Genomic DNA, 26,946 nt, shown 5'->3' with positions numbered 1-26,946 from the left:
ACTATAGACAAAAAAAACCAAACCAAAACAAAAAACCAGAAGCAAAAGTTCAGACTGGTAGGATCTACCTATATGTTAACTGAAGTTGAATTTTTACATACTATCTGAACTTTTTTATTTGGTTATGTTTGGTTGAGATTCCGCAAAGGCATGATTTCTTTGAGTACCAGCTATTCTAACCATTCTGAACTTTTGAGAGTTTGAAAGATCAACAATTCACTTGCGTAAATTAGTGAAAATTAATACTCCTGGGTTGTTTCCTGTCAGCATCGCTGAAATCAGCTTTCTAGGAGTGAGACGTTTCTGGCTGAGGAGACTAAGGGAAGGGTCAGCTAGACAGGGACAGAGTTGCTAAACATCACATCAAGTTCAAGGTTTGTTTTTACTTGTGTTCTGAATTTAGAGCAACCATTTATAATATTATTTGTATACAAAATTCTCTGAACAAAATATCTTGATAAGATTTGCTTCCTGAAAACATAGGATGTGTAATATGTAGATATACTCACTGCATTATATTTCATAAGCCTCTGAACTCTCCTCTGCGAACTTTATAAATTGGACATTTTCTAAATGTCCTGCCTTCTTAATGGCCCTAAACTTTGAGCTCTTAGGGACTTCAGAGTATGACTAAAATCTGGAAAAATATTCTAGAATCATACAAGAGATGCAGAAGAGAATTCAAAAAAATCTATTTCTTCCCCCTTACACAAGGCCGGCCTTGACAAGGAATAATTTTCATGACAAAACAGACATGGTCACTCTCAGGCAATATTCCTAGCATCCCATTTCAATATTTATTTCACAAGGACATTCGAGATGCATGCTCGAATGCAAGAGCCATCTTTATTTCAAGGAAACATGTGAACAACGTGAGAAGAAAACTCACAAACATCCGGCTGTAAAAGAGTGGAATTCAGCTCGCAAGCTGCGATTTTTCTTTGGAGAAGAGAGAGACAGAGGGAGCAAGAGAAAGAAAGTGACCAAGGGTGTAAATGTGTGTGTGTGTTGAGACTACAACAAACTTCAATTTGTCTAAACATCAGACTAAGAGGAATCATGTAAGAACTTGTCTACATCTTTGAAATGAAAGCCAAAGCCCCACATTCAGTCAAATGTTACTTATCCACAGTAAAATCTTAGTCTGAGTTGGTCCTGTCACCCACTGCACCCTGAGGTCACCTTATCTTAATAGTTAGGCATTTAATCCAAACTAATCTTAATTATGACACCGTTTTTAGAAGAAGTTTAGCCAGGCATGATGCATGCCTCTCACCCCAAAACTTTGGGAGGGCAAGGCAAGACGATTGCAAATTTGAGCCTAATCTGAACAATTTAGTGTGACCCCCATCTCAAAATTTTAAAAAATCAAATTAAATTAAAAACTGGGCTTGTCCCTCCGTCCAAATGCCCTGGGTTCAACCTTTAGTACAATCAATGTAAGTAAAATAAGAATATTAATTTTCTTTTTAAAAGTACTTCTTTAAGAAAAAATATTTGAGTCTTGTCTCTAATGCTATAATCACTATATATAAAATAGTCGTTAATTGCTTATGTTCAAGACAGCTTGACGAGGCGTATCTTTAACTTTTGGGGATCATGACTACAATATGTCTATTCTGTAATGAGTAGACAGGAGGATCAGAGAAGTAGTTCAAAATCTTATTTTCAATCCTACATAAAATTTCAAGTGGATATATATCATCTGGTTGTCCCTAGAGGTAGCTAACGAACACAATTACTTGGTGGCTATATGTTTTTTACAAAACATGGAAATCTGGAGGACAAAATTTTCCCCAAATAGTCAATATACTAACAGTGCAGTTTCTTACTGCAACTTTTCTTAGCTTTTAAACTGCTTTGGGTTGGGAGCTTGACGTCCAGAATTATGACTGATGCTAGAAATACAATGTCAGAGATTCTTTCTCCACTCTGCCTTACTGTTCTATTTCAAAATTGTTGTATTACATTTCTGCTAATAAAAGCCTTTCTAAGGATTCTATATCACTTGCTTTTGCAAGACACATTTACATCCTTCAATGAAAATTGCTATTATCAGAGCAATGTACTCTTACTATTTATTTATTACAACTGTCCTCATGACTGCTTATCCAGGCAAGCACTAGAAATATCTAACTCATTACCACTACATAAAATAGCATGGGGTATTTTCAGAATGAAAGAGATCAGAGCATGACAAATTCTAAAGCTGTTCATATTCCTGTTTCTAAAGGAAAGAGTTGGTCCTAAACAAGCACCGGTAACTTTAACTGTCCGCAAAGATATATTAGATTCTTCACGAAAATACTGTGCAGCCACAATTTTCTTGGAAATATCTGTTAGTTTGTGACCAACGTATTTCATTAAATGTCTGAATACCCTTGAATGGTTTGAGGCCACCTGACGAAAGAAAATTGACCCAAATGGAGTCGGAAACTGAAAATGCCTATGGACTTACTCAGCTGGAAGTTGATCCTGGTTGCTATTTAAATCTAATACTTAAGTGTCAGCATGTATGCGGCATTCCTTATCATGGCTCAAGGGGCAGACATTTGGGTCAAAATATTCTTACCCTTTCTGTTGCTAATGGGGGCTTTACAATGTTTACAAACAGCTGTTACAGTCACACAAAAATCCCAAGAAAAATGTGACACATTCAAGAACCTGACAGTTAAAACGGAGCATTTGTTTAGATAGCACAGTGTGGTTTGAGGTAATAAGACTCATGATGATAATGGTATTTGTCACATTCAGGCGGCTGCATTCAGCAGTGTGGAAGTGACTCCCTTCTTACACACCCAGTTACTACTTTGAACCCAGGTCTATATTTTGTCTGCCTTGGCAACCACGCAGCAGTAACAACTGGATCCTTGATGGTGATGTCAATCCGAGGACATTTTTGGTAAAGCAAGGACTCTGACTTTCAGCATAGGGAGGCAAAATAATAATAATAATAATAATAATAATAATAATAATAATAACAATAATAAATAAAAATACCTCAAATAAAGTGAGCATAGCAGTGCTCAGACACTGAGACTGGAGAACGATTTTTTTGAGGCCATACTAATTTAGGAGCCAATACTTTTCTAGTGGTTGTTCTTTTGTTAAAAAACTTTTTTTTTCAAGAAATGGATCTTTGCAAGTAGGGGAATATATTTTGTCTGCAATGAAGAATAAGCTATTCATCAATTTTAGATACATTAATATAGGTGTCTATATAGCAACTAAGGTGAGGGATTACAAACAGTAGTGAAAATATACAAAATCCACCTCTTATCTTTCCCTCTCATTGTTTTGTGATTGGCCACTCATGCCTCACCTTTTGGTCATATAGTCAAATTACATTTCCCTACCCCTCTGATGTAAGACACATTTCACACATTTATGACTTGCTTCGGTTAGTGAAATAGAAGAAGAGACAAGTGTCATTTCAAGGTGGAGCCTTAAAAACAACTTTAAGTTTTCTGACTTTTTGTTTTCATTGCAAAAGCAACCAACCATATTCCAGACATAATAACTTCATTAGCTGGGAGGGAGAAGCCAGGCAGTAGGATTCCTGGTTGTTCTGTGATTAACATATAATAAGAGCAAGAGATACAAATCTGTTAAACAGCCTTCTGTAATTTTGGAGGTAATGTCTCAGTCTACAACCCAGCCTATCTTGATTACTCTCACAGTATAATGTGTAGAAAATCAAAGAAAACATTATCTTTTCACAAATCAGATGCTATAGCAAAGCTAATACCTCAAAACTCTGTAACAGAAAAACGTGGACTGTTTCTGTCCTGGCTAACGGTTAAGTGTAGTATCATGGATTTATGATCAAACTGTATTCTCCAGACAGCCACTCCAATTCACACTTTAACCAGCCCAGATTAACTGAGCTACCCTGAAAAAGTATTCTATCTTATTTCCTCCTAAGCCCAGACAAAGTTTTATGAAATGATAATCATGATCAGCCAGCCAGACCCTTCACATTTTCCTTTCTCTTAGCCTTTGTCTTTCATTTCCCTTCACCAGCCACCTTTCCTCCCTTCAGACACTTTTTCTACACTTTGCTTATGTGGTATTCTCCCTTCTTACAACAGGAGAAAGGGTTAGTATAACTTTATATAACAGGTTCTGCCAAAATATTTGTGCTTCCATTTCCATGTAATTTAGACTGCTTCTGCTCTAAATGAAAAGTAAAGCTAGGTATCAGTCTCATGGAATCTTTGATGAGTGACATCAGTTCCATTGGTCACAGCCAGGTTTCAGAGACTGGCTGGGTCATTTGTAACACAGGTGAAGCAGACACATGTAGCCTTAAATCTGCTTCTGCTATGTTTCTCTGTTTATTTCTGTGATTGGACCAAAACAACTCTATGAGCAGGATTAAATGCATAAAAACACTGTGTGTGTGTGTGTTTCTGTGTGTGTTGCATCTAAGATTTATGTACATTCATATCGTAAAGTACAAGGCAACACTGTAATCAGTTAGAAATTGATATTTATCCATTTTAAATTATGACAAATGACACAATTGTGTTTGTTCTTACTCTTAAAACTCCACATGCATAGACTTATTTGTCAGAAGACCATGATGAATTACAGACAAATCAAAATAGAGACAAAGTATGTTTTTATATTATTCATCAGAAATAAATTCTTTTTTTTTCAAGTCACTGAAAGGAAATTTTAAAATTTTATGAAGTCTAATGATATGGTATAATCTTAAAAAATGGTTATTTTTTTCATTTGCAGAATATCACTTTTTTCTATAAAATAGTGGTTTGCCAAGAGTTAATAATTTTCCTTTCTATCCTCATCATAATTGCTAAATACAGAGCATTGCTAGAAAAAATTAGAAAAGAAAACAAAAGCATATTACACCCTGGAGATTTAGATAATTGGCTAGAAGTAAACTAATGTCTCCCCAAATTAGTTTGAGAATTGTTTTCAGATGATTTATTATTTATTCTTCTTTCTACCATAGATAACAAAAGTACCTCAATTTGTAATAACTTAAGTTCAATTTTCAACATCAAATATTGACAAAAATGCAATGTTACTTTAAAAATAATAAAAATTTCCTTGTTATCCTAACCTGCATACTTATGAAATTTATTTGACTATAAAAATGTTATAATTTTATATGAATTAATCACATTTCATATTAATATTTTCTTCTCAGAGAGAATATTTTCTTCTCATGTGATAGTAGTCTATGTACATGAATGAAGGGGAATTTGTTAGGGAAAAGAAGAATTTTGGTACCTTTTTAGAACTTAAGATAGTCATGTCTCTGAAGAGGGGATTTTTAAAAGAAAACTCCCTTACCCGTTACCCACATGCATTGTTTCAACATGAAAATCCTTCTTGTATTGTTCAGTCTTTATTAAGAAGACTGTTGACTTCAGTACTAAAAATATCACAAAAGACTTCTTACTGTTCCAGAAAAGTTCTGAGCAATTATTTTCCTGGTGATTAGATTGCTCAGGTGCTTCTCAATAGCTCCAGTAGAGGTTGACGGAGGCGGGGACTTCACATTTTCTGAGTTCCCACAACGGGCCCTCACCTCTTCCGAGATTTTCCATATGTTATCATGTTTAATATTCACAATGATTTGATGAGAAAGCAATTATTTTCCTCTCATTGCAGAGTTAGAGTTTGAGCCTCAGAAAGGTGGGTCATGCCATGAGGATATGAAACGGAGTGAGAGTTTATAATGTACCTCTCTTTACCTTGTTACTTGTTATCACTCTCTGATTCCATGTTATTTCCTAAATATCCCTTTGCTGCTTTGTTAACTTGGGATGTATTTGCAAAGAGTTGTTCACAAGCATTTGGTCAATTAATTTCCTTCTATGAAATTATACCATACAAAAGTTGTATGTTTGGAAATCATCTACTTAAAATCATTAGAAATTTAACATGGGAAACTGAAAAGAAATATTGAGGAAAAGTTTATTAATGAGAAAAAATGGTGAGAAATACCCTACATTTTGGACAGTTACTTCTGACTTCTATCATAGGAAGGGAGGATTAAACTGATAATTCCCAGAACCAAATGCATCAATTTTCTGGACTTTTTTATTGTGATCCTTTTTATTTTATATTGTTTAATGTCTTAGAGATGAAGCAGGCCCCTGACTTTTACCATTTTTCCATGACTTGGAAAAATCTGAGTTAAAGCTATAATTTATTCTCCCTCTGTCAGCCAAAATGGAACCACCAATATATGGGCATTTCATCTTCTGTCTATAGAATCCTGCTGCTTTGATCTGGCCTCCTTCTCAAATCAGGTCTTGGACTTAGCTCTAGTTCCAGCCTTATAGTTTTCAGGGTGCTGTACTTTTTCTTTTCAAACTTATATAAAATCTCTTGGTATCTTTCCACTCATGTTTTTTAACTGTAACTTTGAATTTTGGCATTCACATTTCCTACATTTTAAAGTAAGACTTTTCTACCATACTTTGTTCCTCTTTTAAGATTTGTTGCAAAAATCTAATTGACAGATTGAATAACAAAAGAACCCACTGAACACCCACTAGTCTGTTTTTGTGAAGGGGGGAACATTCTATAAAAAAACATTGAACAATGTAAGACACACACTGATGAGCATTGCTTCTTAAAGAAATTCATCACCACCTATATTCAGTTCCTTCTTCCCCGTGTCATTGCCTCCACCCCTCCACACAGAAACAACAGGAAAAGCCCTCAGAAAACCAGTTTTAACAGTATAATGTTCCATTTTCAAAAGAGAGTTTGTGAAACTGGAAATCATGGTTTGTGTTTCAAATGGATGAGATGATCATTTCCCTGAAGTCTGACTACCATATTGTTGTACCAACCAGACAATTTGCTGTGTGTGGGCATCAGAATTCAAGGAACACTTATAAAATTCTTCTCTAAAAATTATAAAAATCTAATTCACTAATTTTTTATTATAGACATTTTTAAGAAGTAGATTTTTTTTTGTCAGCAAGTTAGCAATAATGAATGGGAAGCAAAAAGCACACCAAAGAAAGATTTATGGTGTTTATAGTTATCAGCAATGTTCAGTGGAGGTTTTTTTCTTTAACATAAAATAAATGACAGGTAGTATTCAGCCATTTTGAAAATTAAGTCATAGAAGTCATCATTTTGAGCTATACTTAATTCAGCTGCAAGCATATATAGTATAGGTATAAGAATGGAGAAACATTTGCTTATAAATAATTTCTTCAGTTTCACAGGAAAAATGCCTAACAATTTTTATATATGCAAGGTTTAGTCCATAAAGAGAAAGGAATATCTTATCTTCTATTCAGCTAACAGGTTTCCACAGTTTTCTGAATACTTATGAGTAGCTCAGAAATTCATATAAGTTCATGTAATTCACACAGCATCTGTTGTGAAAAAAATAAAGTGATAATTTACATCCAATTAAAATATTTTTCATTAGATACAATGCTTTAATAAATGAACAAATTTATATAAGAAAGTATTCATTCGGAATGAAACAAGACAGTTTTCTGTAGCACATGTAAAAAATCAAAGACTGTCAACTGCAAATGGAGTGAGTCAATGTCTTTTATGTAAAATTTGGATTTAAAAACAACAACAAAAATTGTGTTCTTACTAGTTTAAAATGTATGTAAGTTATTTAAAAGCATATTTGCTCACTGGGTGCATTCTTATTAAAATGTTATATCTGCTGTAGAGCTAGACATTTCAGGAGTGCCTCTCACACATTATCACCTTTCTGTCTTTTAAATGTTTTCTCACTGTACTACATGGGAATATGTGTAACCATGGCATAAAAGGAAATTAAAAGGTTTTTTTAAAATTTTCTTTGTATGATATAAGGATGCTTTACCTATAAAAATAAGCTTATATCTAATTTGCCAGGCAATTAGGCAAATGCATTCTGGAAGGGCAAATTCTAACGGTGAAACATAAAATAAACTTAAGCAAAAAGAGGGGTGTCAAGTAAAGAGAAAGTTGGTGGGTCTTGCTATTTTTTTTTTTTTACTTTAAATATTTTTAGGGCTCTTCACTACTGCTGTTGGGTCACTTCTCTTAGCAATGCTAACGCGCCTTTGTCTGTCTGGGGGAGGCAACCATGTGTCCATGAAGGCTTATTTAGTACGGTGAGGACAGATGGCCTGGAATTGCTGAAGAAGACCTTAAGATATATTTAAAAGAGGAAAGGGAAAGAAACAATCAGACAGGAAATAAATTAGAGAAGAGGCAAATGTGTAGCAAAGAAAACTTCAGGCACATAAACACACCTACAGGCACATGTACACAAAGGAAGACAGACGATACAGGGGTCAGGAGGATCTGATTTTATAGATCGTGTTTTCTGTAGACACTTTAGTTTTCCTTATTGTTGGTTTGTTGTCTCGATAGCAGAAATCTGCGATCACAGTCCCCACTATTCTGAGCCCAGTTTGTACTAGCTGATGTATACTATACCTCATAGCATCCAAACTTGAAATGCAGCTTTTGAATTGCTAAGGCTTAGGGGTTTTACATGAATCAAAGTGAATTAAATTGAAATCTCCAACACCCTAAGTCAATGTTTTAATATAATCTGTCTCGTAATGAATTTATCTTGCTAGCATTGTATTTCCCCTTCAGTTGCAATGTTAAGACAACATGCACAGCACTGCCAATCAAAGCCACGTTGGAGGAGTGTAGCATGCATTCTGGGGTTACAGAAGGAGTGAGGGTGTGGCAGGGTGGACATAGCAGTTTCAGAGGATAATAGAGTGTTTCCAACAGACTGTAAGATGTTTCAAGATGATAAAAAGTGACATTAGTGGATTTCTTATTATGTACTTTTTCAAGTTATCATATTAACATTTCCCCCCCTTTCTTCAGATTTACACTATTTCAACCATGCTCCGAGTCTGCCAGGTAACAGAGGGCTGTTGCTTCAATTGCCAGGTTTTCTACTGCTCATAAAAATATTAGATTCCAAATTTCTTCTTATTGCTTCTGAGTTGTCATGGTTATCAAATGACACCTTCTCTAAATTCTCTCTCATTTTAACTCTTTTTCCATGCTTTGTATAAACAGGCTGCTTGAAAATTGAAAAAGAAAGAAGAGGGGGGGAATCTCAAATTTGAGCGAGTGTTAAAGTAGCAAAAGAAGCAAAAACACAAAGTACAGGAAGAAAAGAAGTATTTTGTTATCCACAAATTGAAATGAACATTTTTATCCAGAAGCATTAAATCTCATTAAATTGAAGAAGTGCATAAACTACCTGCTTTCTATAAAGGTTTTCTAACAAACTCTGGGTAACTCGCTGCCTGCTAAGTAAGTTATTCCTGCACTGTGGTTGGAACTCCTCCACAGCCGCTCCCCCCATCAGACCCCCCATCACCACCAATCAGGGGACACTGGATCTCTACAGTAAGTAGAAGGGGTAGTCTTCTGGATACAAACACCTTTAAAAATAGAACAGTGAGAAGATTCACAAACAGAGCATTCACAAGCGGACAATACTTTTGTCTTACACAAACATCTGTTGCTCAGATGGTGTTTGGATTGCCCCAAAGAAGGTGTGCTGGGCGGTGGCCGTCTGTGGACCCAGCTGGCAGGGAGGTCAGCCTGACTCCGCAGCCTGTTGGCTCAGCAATTTCCCAGTGGTTAGCCTGTCTTGCCATAATCACATGCTGGCGCCCCGAGCCTGTTTCTTAACTGTACTTTGTACCTTCTAATGAAAGCATCCCAAAATATCCCCAACGGCTCAACTTCAGGGACAGCCGTGACCTCAGACTGGACTGCTGGAGGTACTTTGCTCAGACAGAAGGATACAAATCCCCTCTTTGGTGACCGAAGTGCTCCCTCTCTGCTAGTTTCTGTCACTCTACAGCTTCTGCCTGTATAAAAGAATTTCAAAGACTTTGACATGCGGCTGATTAGAAAACTTTAACCTAACACACAATTTTGTGTAATTTACAGCTACTTACAAAAAAGAGAAAAAGTGAAAAAAGAAAGAGTAATTATAAAGGCCTGTTCTGTGTTTACAGCAACAAAAATAAAAGTAACACCAAGTAAAAGGAACCTGTGAAAATCAATGCAGTTAATTCATTTGAGGGAAGATGTATTTTATTTTCTCTTCCATACAAATAAAAATAATATTCTAACTGTTTGAAGTGTCATTCCCAGACTAAATTTTTGGAGAAACTATAACAAAGCAGCTGTAGATGAATACATACTACTGGATCCTCTGGAATCTTTTAGGTTTTCCTTCAGAAGGGTCCAGGATAAAAAAAACCAAAACAACAAAATAGGGAGGTGACACTTTTCATTGAAAGTTCCATTGGAATACCAGGAAAATCAAAAGGAACTGGATCTAGACTCAACAGGTGTGTCCTGGGTACTGCAGTTCATCATTCATCTGCTTCAGTGGGGTGACACAGTGGCCTGATCCAAGGAGTTTGGATCAGGAACGCATATTCTAATTACTTATTAAGGAAATAAGCAAGAACATAAGCTTATATAGAAACTAAAGAGACCTATATTGTTATTTTGTCATATTTAATATCCATTTAGATGGCTTAGGAGCTTCTTTACAACATAATGCTTATAGATTCACAACACAAGTCACACAACACGATTTTTATATTAGTAAGAATACGTGTTTAAAGGAGCCTCCTGGTTTCAAACATTCTATTGTGATCAAGACCAAAAACAAAACCTGTAAAAAGATAACAAAATATGCTGATACGGTTTTGCTCGAATACAAGGCATTTTTATTTATATAGTAGCAATTCTCTTCCTACAATTATGCTTTGTAAACATGGTTGAATGGGAAGGAAAAAAAGTCTTTTATTATCTCAGCTCTGGAAAGCTTTATTGCTCTCGCTGCACTTGCTTTTATGCCCCATGCTATTAAAACATGTTAGCATGGTGTATAGCAAGTAACTAACAAGACACTAATAGGGATTCCTCTCATGACTTGAAATACAGCTTGGCAAAAATAATCCCTCTATCATATACGTAAAAATATATCAAGGACCAAATTCTGATTTAGTGTTTCTATAACTAACCTATTTCATTATGAGATTCACAGTTCAAACCTTCTTCTTCTCTCACTGTACTGAGAGTCCATAATGGTTTCTAAATGTAAGAAATATATCTTAATATAGTATACGTATAGATTTTAGTTATGTCATTATGCATATTGTTTTATATATACATAATTATAGTAACAACAAGAAGCAAAAAGCACAAATTCAGTTTCTCCTAGGAACTCTTTGAGTCTTTGGCTGTTACCTTCTTGTTTTTCTTTTTCTTTGGGGAGAGCGATGAAGCAGGCTTGCTAAAAGTAACGAGCAGTGTTTAAAACATATGAAAGTCAATTTACCTTGATAATTTTTGCCATGCTGCTTTCTTTAACTGCAGAACTCTCTCTTCCTTTCTTTTTAGAATCAGTTAATTCTTTTTTTTTTTTTTTTTGCAATCTATTTTTTCCCCTAGAAAGTAACCCCTTGTGTCCTTCTGAGGCTCCTCACCGAATGATCTCTTTTTCTTCTAATTATATTTCCTCACCTTGGGAGAGACTCACACCGCTTCAGGATAAGCAACCCAGCAGAGCCTAAGGTCAGGTGTGCCCTAGAATCTAACTCTAGAAATTACAATCCTGGAATAAGAGCAGGAGAGGGAAAGCAGAGGCAGGGTGGGGAATTTGTAATGATATTAAGGCTCATTCTAAGGAATAATTAACCGAACAGCATCCTATGTTACATCATTTGCTTGAAACCTCAGAGGACAGACTAAGGAAGATCTGAATCTGCTTCCTAAAAGCCATGGGGTTAAAAAATTAGTTGTACAAATACCAACGCCTTTGAGTTTTATTTCCCAAGTATATCTTGCTCTGGGGTTCAAAAATAGAGCTCTACTGGTGAACCAGCAGAACACAAAGTGTGCCGTTGGCATCCGCACTTTAAAGACAATCCAGTTAAAAACACCAAAAAAAGGAAGAAATAGACTTAAAATAATAGGTGGCTTTTACTCCCTTTTAGAAATGGGGCTCAATGAAACAGCTAATGAGGGATCAGTACAAGAAATTTCTGAGCTCATTCTTGAAGAAGGAGCTTCTGTTTTGGAAGAAGTATGGGGACCTTTGTGAACTGCAAACTCTCCAGGTAGAGGAATTGTAGGTAGAAAGGGAGAAACATTAGCAGAGCTTTAAAAACCAGATCTTCAGCTGGGCTTTTGTTTAACACATATGCAAATTTGTGCACTGCTTCATTTGAATATTTATTTACTGCATTTGTGAAGGAAATTGGGGGATTATAGCCTCTCCCCAGCTGTGTTGTAGTTAATGACTGGTCAGCCTATTAGCCTGCTCTACTAAACGGATTCTCTGCACAAGCAACACCTTTATTCACTCTGACTAGAAATTCTTCACACAAATAACAGTGGGGGGAAACAGCATACTAAATCCGGGGAGAGCTGTGCAATAAAAATGAACATATTACCCCCCAAATCAGTGGAAATAAGCAAGAAAGTGATATCACGATAGTGACTTTTGAATTCTTATAATAAACAGAGCAAACATTTGCTTTTCAAATACTGTGGGGGGAGAGAGTTAGCTAATAAAAATTTATTACTGCAAACTCATTCAAGAGGCTGTTCTAAGTGGTCTCTCTCTTTCTTCCCCGGAACTTGCTCAGTTATTGTCCTTTACAAACATAAACACATATGTCAACTAAAGTTTCAAAAATTGCTTGGGCAATTATTAATATTTGAAGAATTTATTGGGAGCATAAATGCACCATTTCTCCATCTTCTTACTGCCAAAAACACAGAGGAAAAAAAGAACATTTACTTAGCAAGCAAATTCTATGTACCGTCACTGTTCAAATCAATTTATTTAAAGTCATCAGTACTGATTTTGAGATTAAAGACTTGTGTCACGACAGACTCATTTCTAAGGATTACTAGCAAGTAAATCTTTAGATCCAAGAGCCCTAATATAATAGCCAATATCTAGAAACCTGCCATTTATTGTTAGTTTTTAAAATATCATCTATTTTCTGGTACATATTCTTGTGTTACTCAATACTGAAAATTTATTTTATTACAAAAGTGTCTGTTTCCTTCATGTCTTTTCAAATTTTATTTACTATAGATTTATCCTTCAGAATGAGAACATGCACTAATTCTAATACAGGCAGTTAATCCACGTAGATGTTTGAATAAAATTACCACCCAACTTCTAAGTTTGTGTGCCTAGGTCTAAGAAAAACCTGCACTTTGTTTTGCTTTTATTAGTAGAGTACTCTCAATGAGACAAATATAAACTAACTTGGTTGTTTGAAACTATAAGATTTTTATAAACAAATTGACCTTGCTAATGTATGAGGGATTGCTGAGAATAATGAACTGGCAACAGAGAACTTGAAAACAATTTGGACACAAGAAAATGCTACTGAAGTAAAACAATTGCAGAACTGAATGTTATCTGTTAGACTGGCAGCTCAAATATTAACAGAACAAAACCAAATAATAAGGGGAACGATGCTGTCAGATAAATAGAAGAGAAGCAATTATGTCAAGGAGAGAATATTACAAGGACAGGTCTTCTACCTAAGAAGCCCATCTTCCACCTTCATTGCCAAGTTCACATTTGTTCTGGTCCTGATACTTGTGAGGTCTCATGACAACAACAGCGTGTATGGCACACTTTTATGTAGAAGTGAGCGGTGGACATATATCAATGACCCCCCCCCCGCCCCACCCTTTAACATGAGTTTCTAAACCATTTCACAAGCCCACCAGTGATATTTCTGGTTCATTCCTTCCGTGGGGCAGAGCAAAACAGATTGCTGGATCAGAGAGTGCAGTACGCTGTATACTGCATTTGAAATGTGCCTTTTTTTGAAGCAGCAGATTTATTGATTTTCTTAAGTAGAAAATATGCACCCGGACATTAGACAAACACAGACTAAACACAGACTGAGGAAAAGCTGATAATTTGATTAAACTGACTGAGCTTTTGTTGTCTGTGTTTGGGGAATTTCCAGTAATGTACAAGTGCCAAGAGCCCCTCTTCTTCTGAATTTAACAAATCAAATCCCTAGGCACAATGGATTGTACAATTGTGCCACATTTAGAGAATTGTTTTTCTTCAGAAAAATATTTTGATGGACTCATATTGCTTAAATTGAAAGCAAGGTAGGGTGGAAAGCTTGGCCTGGTTCAGCATGCAGAACTTTACTCAGAAAGTCCTGAATGTTGGCCAGGCAGGAAGCATTTGGTGTAAAGCCCTGGCCCCTGATGTATGCTTATCATGCACAGTAAGTCCGAGTTTCATTTTGTGGCTATCAATGTACTATTTCATTCATTCTCATCTTAATAAAGAACCCTCGAAGTGTCTAAGGAAATATTTTATTTATCTATCCATCATTTACACAAATAGAAGTAAAATGCCATCTTTAAAATTTTGTAGCATCTTAAAGTATTTGACTATTCACTTGAGATGTAGTTGATTAACTGTATTTGGTACAATTTTGAGTCTGAATTGAGTTAAATATTTAAGGCTTATGGTGCTGCTTCTCATAATATCATTTCACGTGTTTTAGAGAGCAGTTAGATTGTCTTGTGATGTCAAAAAGTTCTGGTTATTTAATTTACCTTTGTAGATGCCTGGAATGAATTAGCGGCAGCAGGTGTGTGTGTGGGTGTGGAGTGAATGGGATGAGGGAGTAATAGACGAACATGTGTGAGAAATACTGACTTTTGTGAATTAGCTGAATGAGACCTTGTGAACTTCTCTTCTGAACATCTCTGAACTGTCCTTATATCTTTTCCTTTTCATTTATAACGTGATATTTAGAAAAACTCTAATTCCCTAATATTCTACCAAGACATGCCATAAAATAACCATTCCCAGCTTCCCAGTCATAGAGACTTTCATCTTGATTACACCCTAGGCCTTCACTCGCTAGGTTTTTATTATTCTTTTTATGTATTGTTCTGAAGCTTCTGTTAACCTTTCACAATAGTGTTTTGCTCCTTTTCTATTCATTCAATCCTCAAACTCTTAAATCTTAGCATAATAATCTCTCTCCTCCTTTCAGTTTCTGCCACTCCAGTTCATATTGTATTCTCTCCTCTGGAATTCACTACTCCAGCTCTTTGGCATGGTAAAATATTTGATCACAACTTTTCAGAAATGCTTGTGCATCTAGCTGAGACTATGGTTGCTTTCCTTGGCCTACATCATGCATATATTTTTCGAAGTAGAGAATCAAACTCGAAACAGGTAATAATCATGGTGATCAGGAAGCGTAACCATGTCAAAGCCACCAGTTCAACAGCTACTGATTACTGATGGGACAGTGAAAGTATTTTTAGAAAGATAACTTTATTACTTATTCAAATGAATTTTAATTACTGATTCTGCTCTTCAAATTTCAAGAATATTTATGAAAAATTAAGGTAACACTAAAGTTTAAAATTATTTTGCTTTTGTTGTATTAATACAGAAATTTATTTAATGATTCATCTCAGCTAGCCTGAAGATGTTTAAACAAATTCATGTAGGAGACAGGTTTAAAGATAATTTCAATCTCTACTCTTTCTAATTTGCCTCTGTATAGTTTCAAGTGCATAGCAAAGATAGTTTCCACTAGCTCTTCTTCAAGCTGCAGGAACTAATTAGGGAAAATAACGTACAAAGAAAAACAAGCTGCCAATTTTTAGACAGAGGACATTTTACTTGGTGTGTGAGCCTTTTCTCAGTGACCTCCAATGGCAATTCAAATATATTTCATTTCATTCCCTAATTTATAACTTTAGTGCTTAGAAACTGTGTATGTGTATATATACACAAAAACAGATTACCTTCAGTTCTAAGAATTCAATTATATGTAACCAAATTATAGTCCCTTCTAATTTGACACATGCATGTTTACTCTTTCAGCCTTCTCTCTTGAAAAGGACCTGTGAAGGAAGGAACAGTTTTCACTATGTCCAAGATAGCATTCAGGTGCTTAACACTGAGATTTTTTGTTTTTTAGAGAAGTCAGTCTCATGAGGTTGAATGAGTAGAAGTCAGGAAACCTGTCTTCACCTTGTAATTCCACAGTGTGCAATTTATTTACTTTTCTCAGAGTTCTGGTTCCTCATCTGCAGCATAACAGAGTTAGAAAAAGAATGTCCCTTTTAACTGAAGTTTCTATATTTATGTCCCAGGGATTTTTATTTTATGTTTATTGACACTGTTTATTAACGTTGTTGAAACACGATATGGCTCTCTGAACCTGATAATAGTCGAAGTCAACTGGACACTCCCTAACCCTAATTCAGACCAAGGACCTGCACGGTGGGCGGAAGGTGAGCACTGGAGCATCACACAGGAAGTTCACCGGAAGGTATCAACTGAAAGGAAGCGCGCGTGGAAACCTCCCGTCACCCAAACTGAAACTCCTGCAGCAGACAGACCGAGGCCTTCCCCGGGATCTCCCAAGCATAGCCACCCACAGCTGCCGTCACCCCGCAAGCTTCCCTTTTCCTTTTCAAAAAAATATTAAATATAGGTTTTTATGATGTCTACTTCGCTGGTGACGCATCTCCTGAACACCTTCAAATAACTAGGCCTTCCTGCATTTTTTAAACCTAAAATATAGTTCTTTCTTGTTAGCACTTGAAATAGTATTTAGACTGGTAAGGGAAAGAAAAATTTTGTAATCCTTATTAAAAAAAATTTTTTCTGTGTTGCCCAGGGTGTCTTTGAACTCAAGATTGTGGAGACTCAGCTCCCCAAGTAGCTAGGCTTACAGCTACCATGCTTCACAGAATAATTAGTTTTTGATAGTAACAATGTTATTTCCACCTCTAAGTAACAAACAAAACCAAAAACCCCAAAAGAAAGAAAAAGAACACTTTGCTTTATCTGTAGCGCATTAAATTATTCAAAAGTAGAAACTTTTATTAATTTGTAATTCTCTTAAAACTTTAATTTTATTTCATCTTAAAAATAATTAATCCATATAGACTTTTCAATTTGGATTGTTTTCATGGGTATAATTGTTTTCAGAGACATAATATTCATTAACTGGACTATAATTCCATTGCAGATTAAAGGTGACCAAATGTTAGCCATGCTTTCTTGTCCAAAATAAACCCATTCTCTCTTCCAATGCTTATTCCTCCTAATGTAGACATGTACAGTGATAAAAGCACAATTGCAGTCACCCATTTTACATGCAAACATAGGGTTTTTAGAGAACAGAAGGATGCAGCTGCCCACATCATGTCGTTCTACAAAGAAACTACATTCAGGAAACTAAAGGATCATTAGCAGTATTACAGTTATTTACCTAGTCAGTTGTCTTAAGAACTGACATCTAGTATGAAAAGTGTACAATTTTTCATAGTAGTAGTCTAATTATCTCATTTTATATTTTTTGAAAATTTATTTATCACGACTATGTTCTATATTAATGGAACAAATATTCATGGAAGCAGACAATTTGTTTCATGGTAGAGAAAGGGGATGATATAGATAAGATCGGTTTGTGGATGTAGAGTCATCCCTAATCGATTGGAGGAGTTAAGGAAGGAGCACAAGTAACTATGATAGAAATAATAAAGAGTTCACATGTGTCTGTGTTTGTGTGGAAAAAATAACTATGAATTCTCTGGCAGGGAGAAGCCGGGAAGATTTCATGGAGGTTGAGATGTGTGTCGCCCTTTGAAGGAAAGCATGTTTCAACAAATGGAAATGTGGGGGAACCTGTCAACTACGCGAGGACAACAGCATCACTAATATGTGATTACGGGAGTGGGTTCAAGAGTACTAACTGAGATTTGGTTGTAATCCTGCAGGCATTTAGAAGGATCACGCATCATGGATGTGATTTGTAGTAAGCCTTGAAAGTCAGGGTAAAGCCTTAGGTTTTGCTTGATAGATGGCAAGGATTCATTGAATTGGACAAATATGTGAAAATAAGAAACAGGGAGACAGATCTTTTGCAAAAAGGAAGGGGACCAAAGGAGGGGAGGGAGGGAAAGGGGATAAAAAAAGAATTGAGATGTGTCACATACTTGTACCAAATCCCCATGAGGTATGTACTGACAACATGTAGCAATAAAAAATAAATAAATAAAAAGAGAAAAAAATGAGTGGCTTACGATGATGAAATTAGATACAGAAATGGATAGGCAAGAGAGAGCTGACTAGGCAGAGAATACAATAATGTGGTTAAAGAAAGATAAGAAACCTAAACAAAATAATGTTCATAGGAATGAAATGAAGCTAATGGAGCAGTAGAAATTCCAAAAGGAGAATGAGAGATTGTGAGGACTGTTAAGTACATGCCCTTAGCAGGGAGTTTAGGCATAGCAAGGAAATTTGAGCCTGGATTATTACAAGAGTGATGAAACTACAAGCAAATGATATGTAAAGATGGTAAGAAAAGTGGAAAATTTAACAAAATCAATTGTACACGTATTTTATTTCGGAGACATCCAAATGGTACTGGAAAAATGAGTTAGCTGCAGCAATGTGACTGTGATAGAGCAGTCAAGGAGAAGCCTGAGCATTTTTATACTGGAAGAGGCAGCACGAAAAGCAAGTGTTAATTGAAATGAAAGGTTAAACCACGAACCAGCTCAGAAGGCTGCCAAAGGTAATTGTCTTTATTATTGAGGTATTCATTTTGGGCACCAATTAAAAACTGCTTTGTGCCTCCTCCTCCCAAGACCAACCCTGCCCCAGGTGTGGGCTCCTGATCATGACCTGACCTACGGAGAGACAGTTTGATGTCATCTTCACAAGGTTGAAAGTGAAGCCTTTGGAAGTGGACAGAACTGTGAAATTCAGAGGGAACAGGAAAGGGCAAGAATCAGGGCTTCAGGCAAATGCCAGGATTCCAGTTTACAAAACATACAAGAGAAACTAGAGAAGGCATGACGAGTGGTATTGGAGCAGAATCTGGGGGGAAATCTCGAGAAGGTTGACTGGGAGAAGTAGAAAAGAAAAGCAATCGAGAAAACCCAAGGGCTTCAGTGAGATTCATCCAGGTAGGAAACATCAAGAGAAAGGTGTATAATAGAAGGTTTGGATGAGACCGAGAGACTACCGTGATTAAGGCTGAGTAGGACCAGGTGAGTCCTAAGTGGAAATGGAGTTGGATAGAATGAAGCTGATGAAAACGGGGGGAAACAGTGGAGAGAAGGGATCAGATTTTGGGTCACAGTTGCAGAACTTATCTGCAGGAATTTTGTTAGGGACAGTGGCGAATTTGATTAAAATAGGGTATAGAGCTAATCAACCTCAAAGTGGCAGACCTAATGTCACACGATCTGACAATTTAGAATCCTGGACTCAATTTATTGGGTGTGCTGACAACTTTGCCATCAAGTAGATGAAATCAGGTCTCAAAAGTGCAAACAACAGTTTGCTCTGGATCGAATTCTGTCCTCCGAAATCCCTACCTTAAAGCTGTAACCCTCAGTATGATAGTATCTGGATACGAAGTCTTTGGGAGGTTATTAGGTTCAAAAGAGGTTAGGAAAGTGGAGCCCTCAGTAGAAGTAATGCCTTTAGAGGAAGAGAAGCAGGGAGCTTGTTAGCTTGTTCCTCCTCCTCCACACGAGGACACAGTGAGCCTGTGACCCCCTGCAAGCCAGGAAGAGAGGGCTTATTCAAACTTGACCTTGCTGAAATCTTTATCCTGAGTATGGATCCAACCTCCAAAACTGTGAGAAAATATTTCTGTTATGTAAGGAACCCAATCTATAGTACTTTTTATTACAGCCAAAGCTAAGACTTAGTCATTGATTTTTTTCCCTGCTAATTTAGGGTGTTTATAGCTATAATATCCTATGAGAGCCTAATTTAAGATTGCAACTTTATATAACAAATAAATGAATCCTATTCTTCCTAAAATCTGAATGGAAACACAGTAATACAAAGGCAGAAAGAAGACTGAGGAAAAGGAAGAAAGGATAGATAACATAGAGTCCTTTGGAAAAATTTTAAATGTCTTCAGGAAGAATAAACTAAAAAGCAATTCCAGTGGAAACCAACTTCTCACTATGTTCCAGGCTATGTCATTTATCCTCAGAATAACCTCACAAGAAGGATAAAATACTGTTGCTACCCTGTGTTTATAAGTTAAAAATAAGGCCCAGGGATGTAACATACAATTCACCCGATGCAATAGTGAAGGATCACTTACAGTACACGCCAATGAAAGAGCTAGGATCATGTTTCTAGATCATCAATATACTTAGCAAGATTTTCCTCAGTGAGAAACTATTATTAATTTCCTTTCTTATGTAAAGTTATGCCCACCTAAAATGCTTCATGGAACATTTACTTCCTACCTCAGTTTCACAATGAAGATAGTATAGAAGCAGGAGTGAAGGCTAGTCAAACACACACATATGTATGTCTATATATATGAAATATCAAGGACAGGTTTAAAATTAGGTGTCTGAAATATCTGTGGTTAGTTATACTCCAGCTACTTTTCTATCCAGCATGAGCCCACATTAAAGTTCTAGAATCTTGATCAATTCAAGTGAGAAAGAACTTTAATATAACTCTCTTAATTGCAATTTTGTTTTAAAAAGTCTGTCCAAAATGGTTATAACTTGCACACTTGGAATTTTAAAAAATAAAAGGGAGATACAACAGTTCTAAGTGTGTAACAGTTCAATGTGTTGTCATTGAAACGGAGCAAAGAACAAGCCCCAATTTCATGTGACGTGGGCAATCAATCTGAAGCTTGCTGGCATTGTCAGTGAGAGCTCAGTCAACTCCTGCAGAAGGTTGATCTGTGACCGAGCTGTGTGCCCAGGGTTTCATTCAGATCAGCATGTTGTGTGGCTCTAGAGAGCGACACATTACTTTGGGGGTTTTGCTGCTAGAAGCCAGCAGAGTTTTACCAGGTGGCTTTTTATGGACATCTGTGGCTTCATACTTTCTCCAGGAGATGAAGAGTAACAGAAAGCGATTTGATCCTGCCGGAGACATTACCCAGTGGTCTGCTAGTCCAGAAGCATGTCCAGAGGAGTAGGCCAGCTCTGCTAGAGCCAGCCAGCATTCATGTGGTTTACCAAGATCATCCCCATGAATGTCACTGAGGAAACAACATTTAACTTCTTAAAATATCCCTACAAATGAAACGGAAATCGCACCAAGTTTGGCATCTGGAGGTGAGGTACACAGCTGCTAAGGGCGGGAATTTAAATTAAAGCCACCCGCAATCCTCCATCCTTAATTTACATTCCTTCTTAAGAAAATTTAGGTCTCACGATAATTAAGGTGAATATGGACTGTCAGGGAGCTTCAGTGTTTCCTTGTTTCCTATGCAGTCTACTCCAATGTGCCTCCACCTTTCCATTGGTGGATCTGATGTTGCAAACAGAAGGAACAGGTTGGTGGTTCCAAGCAAACAGGAGGCAGAACAACTTGCAATTCCTTACAGTTTACAGTTGGCCAAGCAGTAAACAAAGCTTCTAGACTTACCAGACTTCTCCAACCGGGCATTTTTACCTCCCTTTCTCCCCTAGCTGCTCAAAGCCGTGTCCAAAAAGTGGCTTCACACACAAGCCCACTGAAGGGTGTGGCCTCCGCCGGCAATGGGCAAAGAACAGGGAAGCTGTTTATTTCTAGGGCATCTCTGCAGTGACTCATGTTTCAGCTGGAAAATTGGCCACAGCTTTTCTAGCAGCTCTCTCCTGCCAGCTCTCCCGGCATCCTACCCGGTGCTGCCGCCCCTCCCCCTCTCTCCTTGCCCCATCTGCTTTTATATTCCTAAAGCCCCCACTTAATAATAGTCATTGTTCCACGTTAACCTTGAGGCTCCAAGAGGAAGGACAGCAAAAGGCTTAGCTTTATGCTATAATGAGCATTTGGCGCTATAGCAGGTGGGAAAGGCTTTGGGGATCTAGGCAGATTAGGAGGAGAGGGGCTCCAGCAGATGTTGAAGCAAGATGATGTATTGCTGCTCACTCTGGGATTCAGACAATACCAGTGCGAAAGTGGAACAGGGAAAAGGGGAAAAAATTGATCCCTTCTGATATATACTGGGCTAGAAACCAGAGATACTTGAAAGTGAGCTTTTAAGAAGGACAAATTTGTCCAGGTCCTCAGTTTCCTCCTGTTTTTCTTCATTTTCATTGTTTTTTTTTTCTTTGATTTTCAGATGGCAGATCAATTGCCAAATCATTCTTTTAATTGGACTACATCTAGGACTTGATTTACTGCTTATCAGTTTAAACTTTTATCAATACAATTTCTTAGTGGTTAAAAGGGGAAAGAAACAAATGATTCAAAAATTTCATTTTAATCTGCTTTAATAATCAAGAAACTAAATTTCTAAAGTGAAGATTAATGATATTAATTAATGAAATGGCTTTACCGTTTGAAGAAATATATATTTCAAGATTTATTTTGCCTTCTGCTAGACAATAAGATAATAAAGAAAATGTCTTAACAAATGCTTCTTCACTTTACAATGAAAACTCGGAACATACTTTACTTTTAATAGATTCGTAGTCAGTATTCCAAGTTCTGATTTTTAATATCTACTTCAGTGTGTTTTATGAAATGCTACAAATAGATATAGAGATAAAATATATGTTGTACTGTGTTTTGCATAATTGTTCACCAATACTTGCACACACAAATTTACACATACATGCAGATGTATAAATAACATGATCTGGAGAAGAACAGATAAAATCTAACCATCATCCAGTGTAACAAAAACTCACAAAGTTAAAATGTTGATAGCATTGATGAAGATAGATACCAGATATATTTCAGGGAATGTTATATATGAAGAGTCAGAATGTCAAAGCTCTAGAAATGTCAGCTCTTCTCCTTTCCCCAGCACACAATACCTTTATTCTGTTAACTACATTTGAATAAAAAGGGGAAGAATATCTATACATATTTCATTTCAGACAAAGAAGAAATTAAATAATTAAGAATTTCATAGCTTTGAAATTCTGTCTACTTGAGCTATATTGTGACTAGATATGCTTGGGGAACTATCAATACGATAGGACAAAATGATAGAGGAAATGAATAAATCTAAGAAGATTATCTGCCTTTTAGAAAGAGCTGACTGAAAAACTTCTTTGAGTTCACCATTAATTATTTAAGTATTTAAATAACAGCAACCAATTTAGGTACTATTACTAACACTGTCATAAATCTGATTTAAATCAAGTCCCATAGAGTTTGTGCCCCTATTGCTATATCTTGAAAAGAAAAAAAAAAGTTACTAGCCAGTTAGGCAGCTATCAAGAAAAATAAATAATTCTTTTCATTCTAGATTTATCTTCCCATTTTGAGGAGTTAGAGGGGGGAAATAGAGGAATTGTTCAATACTGTCAATATACAATGTAGTAATTTGAGTAATTTAATCACAGTGTCATCTTTTCAATTATTGATTTAAATAATTTTGGAATTCATGCATTCAGGAGTCAAATTTATGTGATGCTAAATATGCATTGGGGAATAGTATTTTATGGAATATTTCAGAACTGGTATATTTTACTACTTGATTTTTGGCAGGTGGAATCAGGTTGCTTTGTGAGACTTGTGTAGTAGAAGAAAAAGCTGCCGATGCTAAAATTTCTGATATCTGCAGCATAAAAAATTTACTCCAATTTTGGTAACATAAAGCAAGAGTCATTTTATAATGCTCAAAAAAATCATGGGGTCAGGACAGGGCAATATGCAGAGGACTTGCCTGCTCTTAGTTATACCTGTGGCCTTGGTTGAAGAATTCTATACTAGGAGTGACAATGTTGAATAATCACCAGGACGCTGAGTAATCTGGAGGGTGCTTCTCTAACATATTCTGCCTCCTGGAATAACCCTATGCTTGGGCTCACAGGTGACTAGAGTCAGAATATCTTAAGTGGCCTCTGCACATGGTTTGGGCCTTCAAACAGGGATTTATGTGTTGCAAAGAGAAGATGCAGAGCTCATTTCCAGAGGATGAGCAGTTCCTGAGGTGAAGGAGGAAGCTGCAAGTCACATTGTGATCCAGACTCAGAGTTCATGCAGTGTCATTCCAGTCCCATTTTACCAGTTTCGAGGGAGCCTCTAAGGCCATCCTAGACTCAAGAGAGGAAGATGCCACACTTGCTGGGGGAGTGATGAATTCACATTGCACAGGACCACGAGGCAGGAGAGGACAGTTTTGTCTGTCTTCAGAAAATGCAATGTGCAAGGTGTCTGTCTTAGAAAATGTAGTTATAGTTCTTTTATTTAAGCCATAATTTACTGTTAAAAAGTCTGAGGATAAAAATATACACATACAATATAATAAGTAAATCTGTAAATATCTGTAGATTTCTAAAGTTCTGGTGGATAGTTGAGGTAGTGAAATTTGTTTATGGAAATCTAATAAATCAGTTTCGATGTCAGTTTTATCACTCATTATATTTAGACATGGATAACTTTAAATTCCTAGAGACTTAAAATCCTTTTTTAATCTGCAAAATGAAGATGGAAGTAAGACATGCTTCATACAATTATTAAGGTTAAATGATACTTTCAGGCTACTGAAAAATGTTTGTTTGCTCTATAGGTGTAAGCATTGCTCATGCCCATGGAAATAGGAATCCAGATATTTCCACATATAAATCAATAAATGTATTACATTAGTATAATTTATAACAAATATTCTAAAGTAATACAATTGTCTATTTTAATTCTTAACAATATTAAAATTTTAATGTCAATTTTTATGAGATTTACTGAGGTCTCCAGCAGTATAGTCTTCAGATCATGCAGTTCCTTGTATATACACTATATCATGGTCCCATTTACAAATATTAAGTAGGTATTCATTCATCCATTGACTATAACTTTTCCAAAGACAGGCCTTGGTGATACACTGGCAATCAAGATCATCTTTTATTTTGCAAACAGGGCTTATAAATTGCGGAAACAGAATGATAATATTAAACTTTCTCTCTGGAAAGAATTACGAAGGATTAAGAGGGTGTAGCTAAGAGATGCTAGAAAAATTCATTCGTTTAGCCATCAATAAATATTTAATTTACTATTATATTATTTTGTGGTAGATAATAAACATATAAAGATGTTAAATTGTATTCTTTGCTCCACAGGAACTCCTCTATGAGGAAAACAAACACAATGAAAATAATTATACTAAAATTTAAAAGACTATTATTATGTCCAAGTCTGATTAGATGGAGAGGACTTCCTGAAGGAGCTGATACAAAAGTTGATCTCAGGACATTAATGAAGTCATTTAGGAGAGAGGACTTGGAAAGTCTGTTCACAAAACTTTTCCTTGAAGATTTGCTCTAAAATTACAATACTTGTGTAAATAAATGGGATGAAGTATGTGGTGGATATTTTGCTCAGATAATGCAGTTTTCCCCAGTTGTCCTATAAGGAAGAACTTGCTGTGTTGATCCTAGGTTTGCTGTTGGCAGATTACCTTTGGCTCTCAGTGCCTCAAGATGCTGCCTTAGCTAGCAGTAACCTCACCCAAAGCTGATCCTTTGTAGGGAAGGCCATCATTCTGTGACTAACAAGGGTGCCAGTGAGCATAAAGATGTTTTTGGCTCCAACACAGGGGAAGATTGAAGAACCATTTCAGCTCTAGAGCTACATGGCTTACAATGCATTTCCATTTTCTCTCTTTGACACCCTTCTTCCCCTATCACGGATGTCAATCCCAAGAATCTTCTTTAATAAATATCTCTCTGATATTGAGTTTGCTTCCTAGGAAACCCAACCTACCACAATATATTAATAGTATAAATTTTAAAGACTTTAATTGCGAATTTCCTTTTACCTACTAGATCCCTGAAATACGAGCATTTCTTCTACTATTTTTTTATAATAGACTACTCAACTATTAGCTACATCAGTCAGCATTGTAAAAATAATTACTCATATTTGCTTGAAAAATACTACTTAGAAAGCACAGCAGAAAGCTCGGTTTTAGTCATGAATCTCTCTTCTATTTATCATTTGATCATATTTTTGGATAACTGCTTGCCAAAGCTAAAAATTTTAATCAGAGACATTTTTGAGTAGGAAAACCAAAACGGATGGCTTTGAAAGCAATAATTCTTTTTGTTGTTGTTTCTTTTTACTCTTACATGGTTTAAAAATAGCAAACTGGAGTTTTAAATTTTAAATTGATAAAATTGCATTTGATCCTCGCCAAGTTTGCTCATATATTTTATAGATAATATTAGGTTAATTAATCTAATGCAAACACCATGAAGTTATTTATTTTTCTCCTCAGTTGAATGGCAAATATTAGCTTTAGTTACACAATGAACATAGGAAATAATTATCTTGAGAGGGTTCACAATATTTCTTATGATAATTTGGTGCATTTACATAATATTTAAAAATATTTTGTACTCTTAGAGGAAAATTCCTCCATGCATACTCAAAATTAGAGCTCATTTCTTGATGTCTGTATATAATATTTTTTCTATAATACACAGATACAAGTACAGTGAAAGAAACATAGATTTTTTTTTTTCTTTGCTATTAATTTGTCTGATACTGATGTGGCTCTCATTTTCCTTCCTTCTTTTTGCCTTTAATCCTTTGTAAAGAAAAAAATATATATAATATATATATATAATATATATTATATATATGTATATATCATTCAGACCTTGTGAAAGATGTTAACAATACTAGTGGTTAATATTTGTTGAACTAATATATTTTTGTGATTGCTCCACCTCCTTCACATGTATCAATTTAATTCTTACCAAAAAACTTTAGTCATAGGTGCATTCTTTAAACTATTTTTAAGACAGAAGATCACCTTTATCTAGAATGCAGCAGAAGCGCTGTAAAAATAGTGTACATTATTAATATTTCCATTTTTGGAGGTAATATAATTTAACATAATTTAACGGGATAATCAGAATAGATGCAAGTTAGGAGAGGAGAAGAAAAAAAAAATCCAGAGGGTT

At 35.9% G+C, this 26,946-nt stretch overlaps 1 long non-coding RNA gene across 1 annotated transcript in view; it reads right to left on the bottom strand.

The window, feature by feature from the left end:
* LOC110348478 (uncharacterized) overlaps positions 1–21,666 on the bottom strand; it is a 68,640-nt gene extending 46,974 nt beyond the window's left edge. The window contains exon 1 of the long non-coding RNA XR_015438971.1: positions 21,473–21,666. This is a non-coding gene — a long non-coding RNA (uncharacterized LOC110348478). The remainder of the gene's footprint in view (positions 1–21,472) is intronic.
* Positions 21,667–26,946: the final 5,280 nt, after the last annotated feature.

Source organism: Heterocephalus glaber, unplaced genomic scaffold (genome assembly GCF_053883595.1).
Source record: "Heterocephalus glaber isolate CG9 unplaced genomic scaffold, H.glaber_assembly_v1.0 deba00001465, whole genome shotgun sequence".
Lineage (NCBI taxonomy): Eukaryota > Metazoa > Chordata > Mammalia > Rodentia > Bathyergidae > Heterocephalus > Heterocephalus glaber.
The sequence above is the reverse complement of the archived record's forward strand: the minus strand, read 5'-3'. Positions and strand labels throughout refer to the sequence as shown.